This window comes from Dipteris shenzhenensis, chromosome 5, assembly GCF_047967505.1.
Source record: "Dipteris shenzhenensis isolate YYH24624 ecotype China chromosome 5, Dip_SZ_1.0, whole genome shotgun sequence".
In the NCBI taxonomy this organism is placed as follows: Eukaryota; Viridiplantae; Streptophyta; class Polypodiopsida; order Gleicheniales; family Dipteridaceae; genus Dipteris; species Dipteris shenzhenensis.
Window position 1 is genome coordinate 53,035,865 of NC_141600.1, and position 7,778 is coordinate 53,043,642.

The window sequence follows — 7,778 nt, forward strand, 5'->3', positions numbered from 1 at the left end:
GATGTGGCAAAAAGTTGTGGGTTCAAGTCTCACCACCTCAAAGTGCATTTAATGTTTTGAAGAAGAAACCCCCCGCCCAAGACCTTGGGCAGGGGATCTTGGCTGCCCAAGTTTGGGCAGGTTGCATGATTTCCTCATGTGGCTAAACGCCCTTGTAATTTTGGCTAACAGGCGGGCAGGCAATCGGCCACTGCCATGTGTTGAAGAGTGGTGCATTGAGTTGGCTTTCTTTGCCAACGCCTCTTAATTTTAGCCTTTCTATGAAACTCATAGCTATGAAAAGTTGTGACATGTGGCTTCTTGAGCTCTTAGAAAACACAAACATGCCTTAATGCTGCCTACCGTAAAGAGGGCGGAAAGCTGAGAGAGAGAGAGAGAGGAGGGGGAGAGAGAGAGTAGATTAAAAATAGGAGGATTTATAGGGAAAAGAGAGAGAGAGAGACGGGATTATGTCGCAGTTGCATTTGAAATATGTGCAAGTCATGACAAAAAATAAACAAACGGATTTCTATAAAATACATGACCTAATTTCGTTTCTCCTGGCCTATTTTCATTACTAAGACCTCCCCTTCCACCATGGCAGGCCAAAAAAACATTTATATATGAGAATGATGTTAACGAAACAAGCAAGATCCTTTGCAACGATAATCCAGGCAATAACAAGAAGGCTAGCCATATGCAACAGACATGAGATGAATGCTTATTCATAGGGCAAGACACAGACCGAGATCATGGATTGAAGGTCGTGCTTGTACTAGCGATAGGAAGTCAACAAGCAGACACCAATTGAGCCTGAGCTGAGCCTGAGCTTGATGGCAAGGATGAAAGGCGAATACAGATTATTTACTAGAGGTTGAGGAGTGCATCGTATGTCCTCAAAAATAACAGGCACAACCATTACTGTTCACACTAGTATGACAAAAGGTTCCATCCCCACAAAATTTCAACTGCCAGGCTAAGCGCCCATCGCATGAATGGTATTGCTCTTCTGGGCAGCTATTTACTTTACATACATCAATTGTGGAGTCGCATATGAGGTCTCTTGGAGCACAAGTCAGAGGCAAATTATTGTCTATAGGGAAGACTATGTTTATATACGCGCACGCGGCAAGGATGCTCGTGGGCATGAATACCACGAACATGATTAGGAGGAGCAGATGAAAAGGCAGATTCGATGTTGTGGAACTGAACACAGCTTTAAGGTCAGCCATTCTTCGATTCTAGTACTGAGCGAGGATTGATTCAAGTGATCACTGAGGCCACCAACCAGCCTTAAATATCACACATGTCTCCTTTGCCTAATAGGCGGGGTTTTATTTGGTTTTTGAGCGACGTGTCTGTCCTTTCGTGAATATTCTGCGGTGGTGTGTGGATCAGTGCTCACAAAACCCGGCTTTTAGTGTAAAAATACGGATTGAAATTGAGAAATCCCGATTGGAAAAATGATATGCCTTTCTTAATAAAGGGTTCAAATGAAGGTCTAACAGGCACACATGAAAATAGACTTTAATTAAAAGGTTGTGGTATAGATAGTCTTTAAAATAAAGGGTAAGTCTCAAAGGTGCCTTTATTAAATTATGTATATATATACAGTAGTACTATTAGTATAATATATTTTATATGAACTGTAAGAGCCATGTATTAGTATAATATATTTTATATGAACTTTAGAGGCTAAGAGCCATGGTTGAATGGTTCAATCCTAAATCCTCATGAGTCATGAGTCATGTTTGTCTAACTAAGGTCCAGACTCCAGTAAAAGAGTCTTTAATTTTACACGTAATCCCCTCTGGAGTGCCGTCGCCTCCCTCCCTTTTGAAACTTTCTTCCTCAAGACTCATCTTTTCTTTTCTCGGGGACTCACGAGTTGGGAGTTAGACTCACACAGTCTACAAAATCTGCTGCCCTTATTATACGCTCAGAAGGTGGAACTTGGAAGATCGGAGTCTCGGACTCGAGAGATGATAGATCCATTTCTGGAAACTGATAGCAATGAGCATACGAGGCTAAGGGAGAACTGACTTTTGCAAGGTTGCAAGTTGCGAGAGTGGCAAAGTTCAAACGGAAGCGGGGTCACGGATGATTGATGCTAGGATGTCGACAACTAGGGACGAATCGATTATCGCTTCAAAGTCGAGGTTGGTTGAACTTTGAGGTTTCACGGAATACTCCCAGGCGTAATGCATATTGCTGGGTTTTGGGTTTTCGGGGCTTTGATGCAGGGTTTTGGGGGCCTTGGATTCATCAGGGGCGCAGGGGGAACGTATTGGAGGCCATGTAGGGGAGGTTGAGGGAGGGAGGGGTGATTTTAGCTGAGAGCTGAGCTCCTACGAACAATCGGACTTAGACAATGTATGCACAGAGGCTTTCAACGGGAAGCATGAGAAGAGATGCCCGCTGCTAGTGGAGAAGAAGCACAAGTTCAAGGAGGCGTTATCAGGAGAGGAGGAATCCGGTGATTGGGGAGGCTGTGAAAGGAGGAATCCGGTGATTGGGGAGGCTATGAAGGGAGATCGAATTTGCGGGGAGAGAGGGCGAGCGGCTCACGAACGGAGGAGAGGGCGAAGTTCAACGTTTCAGGCTCTTCACCGGTCTCCATCGTTAAGTCGTAACAATGATTCATCTCTCCCTCGCCCAACAAGGTCATGGTGCTGTATCTGCAGTGCTACGCAGGCTGCAAGTCACCCTTACGGCCATGCCCTCGTCCGTTGGCAAAAGTGATTTGGTGAAGAAATTGCCAAGCGCTCCCGCTTGAAGTTCCCATCCCCTTCAGCGTCTCCTCCAGCTACACAATTCGCCTGCACAACTCGAGCCTCGTACTCGCTTCCAGTCACCGATCAGCGATGGAGCAAATCGCAGGGCTACATGCAAATTCCTCAAGGATTTGCGATGGAATACGCATCTCTGGGTTCTCACCGTGAACGCGACGATAGAAAAGCTTTAGGAGAAGAGATGTGGCTCTCGTATAAGGAGATCAGTGGACTCACAGGGTCACACCGAGATGTTTGCTCCAGTATTATGAAATCTAGTCCTCTGCACAAGTGCTCAGAGGGAGAGAAGAACAAGAGAAATAGAGAGACAGAATGACGAACGATCCCGATTCCAGCATCGGTTTTCCAAAGTCCCAACAATGTTGGCCTTCTGTTGTAGGCACGTACTCGGTGCTCTCCAATCTAGCGATGCACTTCCAGCATATGCTTTTGCAGAGTACAAAGTCCTTAAGCCGTCTTAAAAATTGAGAATAGGCCTATAAGGACTCCCGAGTCCCGACTCCCTCAGTTGGTGCCCATCAAAGCTAGAACGCTTATTCCCTCAAAGCTCACGGCTTCTTTTGCAGGGGTACATTTTCTTTGATTGGGCTCGTTTTAAGTGGTGTGGCGATGAGCGAGATGGAGTGGTAGGAGGGTAAGATAGGCTTTCATGCCTTTTTGATTCTACAAGAAGTTCTCTCTTTAGGAGGAAATTGCCTTTGCCTTTTGTATTTGGGTGTTACTGTGATTCAGCTCATATTGAGGTAGAAGAGGTAGAGGAAGTTTGGTTTGCTGTCAGACATTGTTATCTATTTGCCTGTGAATTAGACCTCTACATGTTAGTCTCGAATTTCAGTTTTAAGCCTCAGTTTGAAGTCTTTTCGACATGCCTTTCCTCTCATTTGTGTAATGCAGGTGGGCATGATGAAACAGATGTGTGAAGCTTAACTCAAGAGGTATGCAAGCAGCAACTCTGCCTTTCATACAAATTGGATTTTTTCATTTGTTTTAAATTATTAATGTAAATATCGTTTCAAGCTATACCTCATGTCTCGCAAATATGAGAGATGGCATTTATTATATCATATGAATTTCTAGCTATAATTGTAGCTTTCAAAAATAGAATTTCAGCATCGCATCCTCTTGTGAATGTTTTGTAGGCCTAGCGCTTCTGTCTTCCTAGTTCACAAATTGCCCATAGCCAAGTAGATTATTGTAATATGTCCTGTCAAAGGACTCTTTTCAACTTCCCTCGTTTCACTCAAGAGAATCCCCCACCTAAACGCTCAAAGAAGAATCAAATATCTCGAGATGAACAAGAAGAGGCTTCAGTTGAGATGGTGAGTTTCAATGCACCCAAAATGGAGAGAGATTAAGAAATAGAACATCGTAGACAAGCTTGGAATGAAGCTTGGACTATTGTCTTTGAGTGGGCTTATTTTGACCATTCTACGACACGGGTCTTTTGTAAATATTGCAAAAATGACATCCATTCAAAGAGTGAATTTGGGAAATTGGGATCTGTCAATGTGCAACACAATGCACCAACAGAGCATGCTAAAACTAGAACGCATGAGGACACAAAATATATGTTTGTGGCAAAGAAAGGCCCTTCAATTGAAGATGGCATGAACAGGTCAAAGGGCGCTGCAGATCAGGCCACACTTAATCTATTTGCTACAGCATATCATATTTCAAGAGAGGACATGTCCTTCAGCAAGTATGCTTCTCTCTTAGACTTGTTGTGCTTTTGCAAGTGCCCGTGCACGACACAAGACCTTTATCACAATGATAAAGCTGCTGCAATGTTTGTCTACTACATAAGTGAGGCTCTCTTACAACAAACTGTTCAAAGGGTGAAGGCCTCCACGTACTATAGTCTCATGATGGATGAGTCCACCGACATTGGTCTCATCCAACACCTAATTGTATATGCATCTTTTATGGAAGATTCAGAGCCTTTTACAACCTTCTTAGGCTTGCTGGAAATTAAAGGAGGGACAGCAAGTTGTTTGTTTGAATCTTGCATGTACTTTTTGTCTCAGCTCAATCTTGATGCTACGAGGTTAGTATGCCTTGGTACAGACGGTGCTTCATCCATGACTGGTCATGTGAATGGATTGGCTGCTCGTATGAAACGTGTGAGTCTCGTATGACACATGTGAGTCCCTACATGACATCTATCCATTGCATTGCACATAGGAAGAGTCTTTGCTTGTCAGACACAATCAAGGGATCAACATACGCTCAAGAGATCGATAAGGTTGTAAATGAGATTGCTTCTATGCTTTCTAAAAGTGCTTTGAGAAGCTCTATGTTGAAGAGCCTTGAGATGGAATTTGGGTGTGCAGATTTGAACATGAGTCGCATTCACAAAATAAGGTGGCTAAGCAGAGCAAATGTTGTGCATAAAGTTTGTGAATCTTATGAGCCACTCCTTGCATTTCTGAAATCTGAAAACAGAGATTTGTAAGCCAAATTGAGTGACTTTCAGTTTATATATAGTGTTCATTTCATGGCAGATATCCTTGACAGATTGTCTATGCTGAGCAAAATATTTCAAAGCACTTTTGTTGATGTCTCATCAGTGGTTGGGATGGTAGAGGCTGAAATACACTTGCTTCAAATGCAATTTATGGACAATCCAGAAGTTGATATAAATGCATCTACTTTTGATAGCAGAGGGTTCTTTATTATTCTTGATTATGGATCTATGAATGGGCAGCTTGCTGGCCTAAGAAGGGAAAGTCTTATAAAAATTATGGATTTGTTGAAATTGAGACCTTAGCAGCTTTCTATGGTTCAACCAAAGTGTTGGAAGGTGGAGAAGTTATTGGTCCTCTCATTGACAAGATTGAGGTAAAAAAAGAATATGAATACTTCAAAGAACAAGCTCCTCATGAATGGAATGAGTGAAATTTGCGAGACACATGGGTGCCAATTGGTCGGAATCCCCAACGACAAGCACAAAATATCCTATGTTATTGAGATTGGCACATTTGTCAATGCTCCAATGCTCTAGTACAGCAGCATGTGAAAGAGGCTTTAGTATTCAAAATCTCATCAAGTCAAAGCTTCGAAATGCATTAAGCTCATGTAGCTTGGATGCATTGATGCGTGTGTCTATTGAAGGTCCTCCACTTAGAGAGTATGATTTCAGCAATGCCATTGATTTGTGGAGAAATAGTGCAAAAACCAGCCATCATATTTATGGCGAGAACACAAGGTATGTTTCATAGGTTTTATATGTTTTCAGTAATTATATAATGTACTTCATTAAACTTATTTTATTGTTTCAAGCGGTAGGGTTGACGGGATTCAAAGAGGTTGAAGCTGGCTGGATACTAGTTAAACCAGTTTTGGTGATGTTTGTGAGTACTACACAGTAAATCTTTCTTTCAATTAAACTTTAAAATGTATCTCGTGCAAGATATTAATGTAGTATTTTATGTCTTCCAATTGATCTTGTTTTTTATTGCTGCTTTATCTTAAATTTTAGGTTTTTGCAAAGGATGTTTTGAGGTGTCATATTTATGCTCTATCTATTAGAAGTGACACTAGTGTACTTCATGCCAATAAGCTGATTTCAGTCCGTCGTCCCCGATAAGCTGATTTTGAAAGAAAGGATGGTAATAATACTAATCTTGTCTTTATTGGAATTTAAGTTATGATGAAATAAATTATAAGTTTTCTTACAAATGATCATGGTTTATTTTGTATGTTGTGTACTTAATTGCAGGCTTTTTTGAAGAGAGATGTGCTTTTGTCATACATGTTATAATTATCATAGTGTCTACTATGATACATATGTACAATATGGCACTAAGTGTATTACTACAGCTTATGAAAATGCTTTCATGTTTTGAGATAGGTATGCTTTTGTAACATTTTATTATAAGTATTAATATGTTAATTAATGTGGAAGTAGGTTTTGAGGTTCTTGTAGAGGTTTTTCACTATCTGAAAGTGTGATTTTCAGTTCATCTGATTTTGTAGTGTGTTAAACATTTTATAAAGATTTCTTAAAGTGTTGCTTCTTACATATTTCTGAAATCTGATTTTTTGTAGGCTTTTCTTTTGACACTTCCAAGGTTTAATTGGATCTTTTACATGCTGAAAATGGTTTAGAATCTGCATAATTTGTCGAGTCATTTGAGTACATTATAATTTCAAATATTTCAACATCTAAGTAGTTTAATTCTAAATATCTCGTAATGTCATCTCGAATCTAAATATTGTCTTTTAATTCTAAATATCTCAGTATTTTTAAATTTAATTAGAAAGGGTTGCATTTTGGCTTTGCATCTTATGTTATTAATTTAGAAAACGATTTATTATTTGCAGGTTCTCACATCCAAATGCTTTATGGGAACAACAGCTTTCAGCTATAACAAGCAAAGAGAACGAGAGCAATCTCAAAGTGGATTGTTGGCAATTAGTTCACATGGGTTGGTACTAAAATGCTTTGTGTATGGGAAGAAAAGATGTTAAACTTGAGAGTTATGAGAGGAAAAGAGAGTGCTAGTTATGCAAATCTATTGAGAGATTTGAGACAAATGGTCTTTAAGGTCTATCAAAAGCAAGTTTTCATAGACAAAGCATGTTGCTTTTGTCCATGTTCATAAACTGCTAAGAGTTTGAGCTCATGTAGCTATCCTATTATGTTTTTAATTCTATAATACAAGTTCTTTCACATAAAAACAGATGCAAATCTATTTTTAGTCCTCTAGTTTTGCCATTGGAAAATCATAGGTTGAAAGTGAGAATTATATAGCATGCATTGCCTAGTGTTAGCATTTTATAATTACTTGCTAATAATTGAATTACTCTTTCTAATCCTAGCAATGTGAAGTATTGCCTTCAAATTGTCGGTTAAATACAAAACCTATCCTTTAAATCCTAGCCATGTGAAATGTTGCCTTTAAATTCTTGGTTGAAAACAAATACTCCACTTAAAGTCCTAGCCATGTGAAAGCTTGTAATTAAATTCTAGGTTGTTTTTTGAAGATACCGGTTGGAATGAGAACT

The 7,778-nt window shown here is 40.0% G+C and overlaps 1 long non-coding RNA gene across 2 annotated transcripts; it reads left to right on the plus strand.

Moving 5' to 3' along the window:
* The first annotated feature begins 1,794 nt into the window (after window positions 1-1,794).
* LOC147902189 (uncharacterized) lies at window positions 1,795-7,429 on the plus strand. Of its 2 annotated transcripts, XR_015541034.1 has the most exons (6): window positions 1,795-2,138; window positions 3,666-3,706; window positions 6,057-6,121; window positions 6,250-6,379; window positions 6,490-6,621; window positions 7,095-7,429. It is a non-coding gene; the product is annotated as an uncharacterized LOC147902189 (long non-coding RNA). The 2 variants fall into 2 exon arrangements; XR_015541035.1 differs by lacking the exon at window positions 6,490-6,621.
* Window positions 7,430-7,778: the final 349 nt, after the last annotated feature.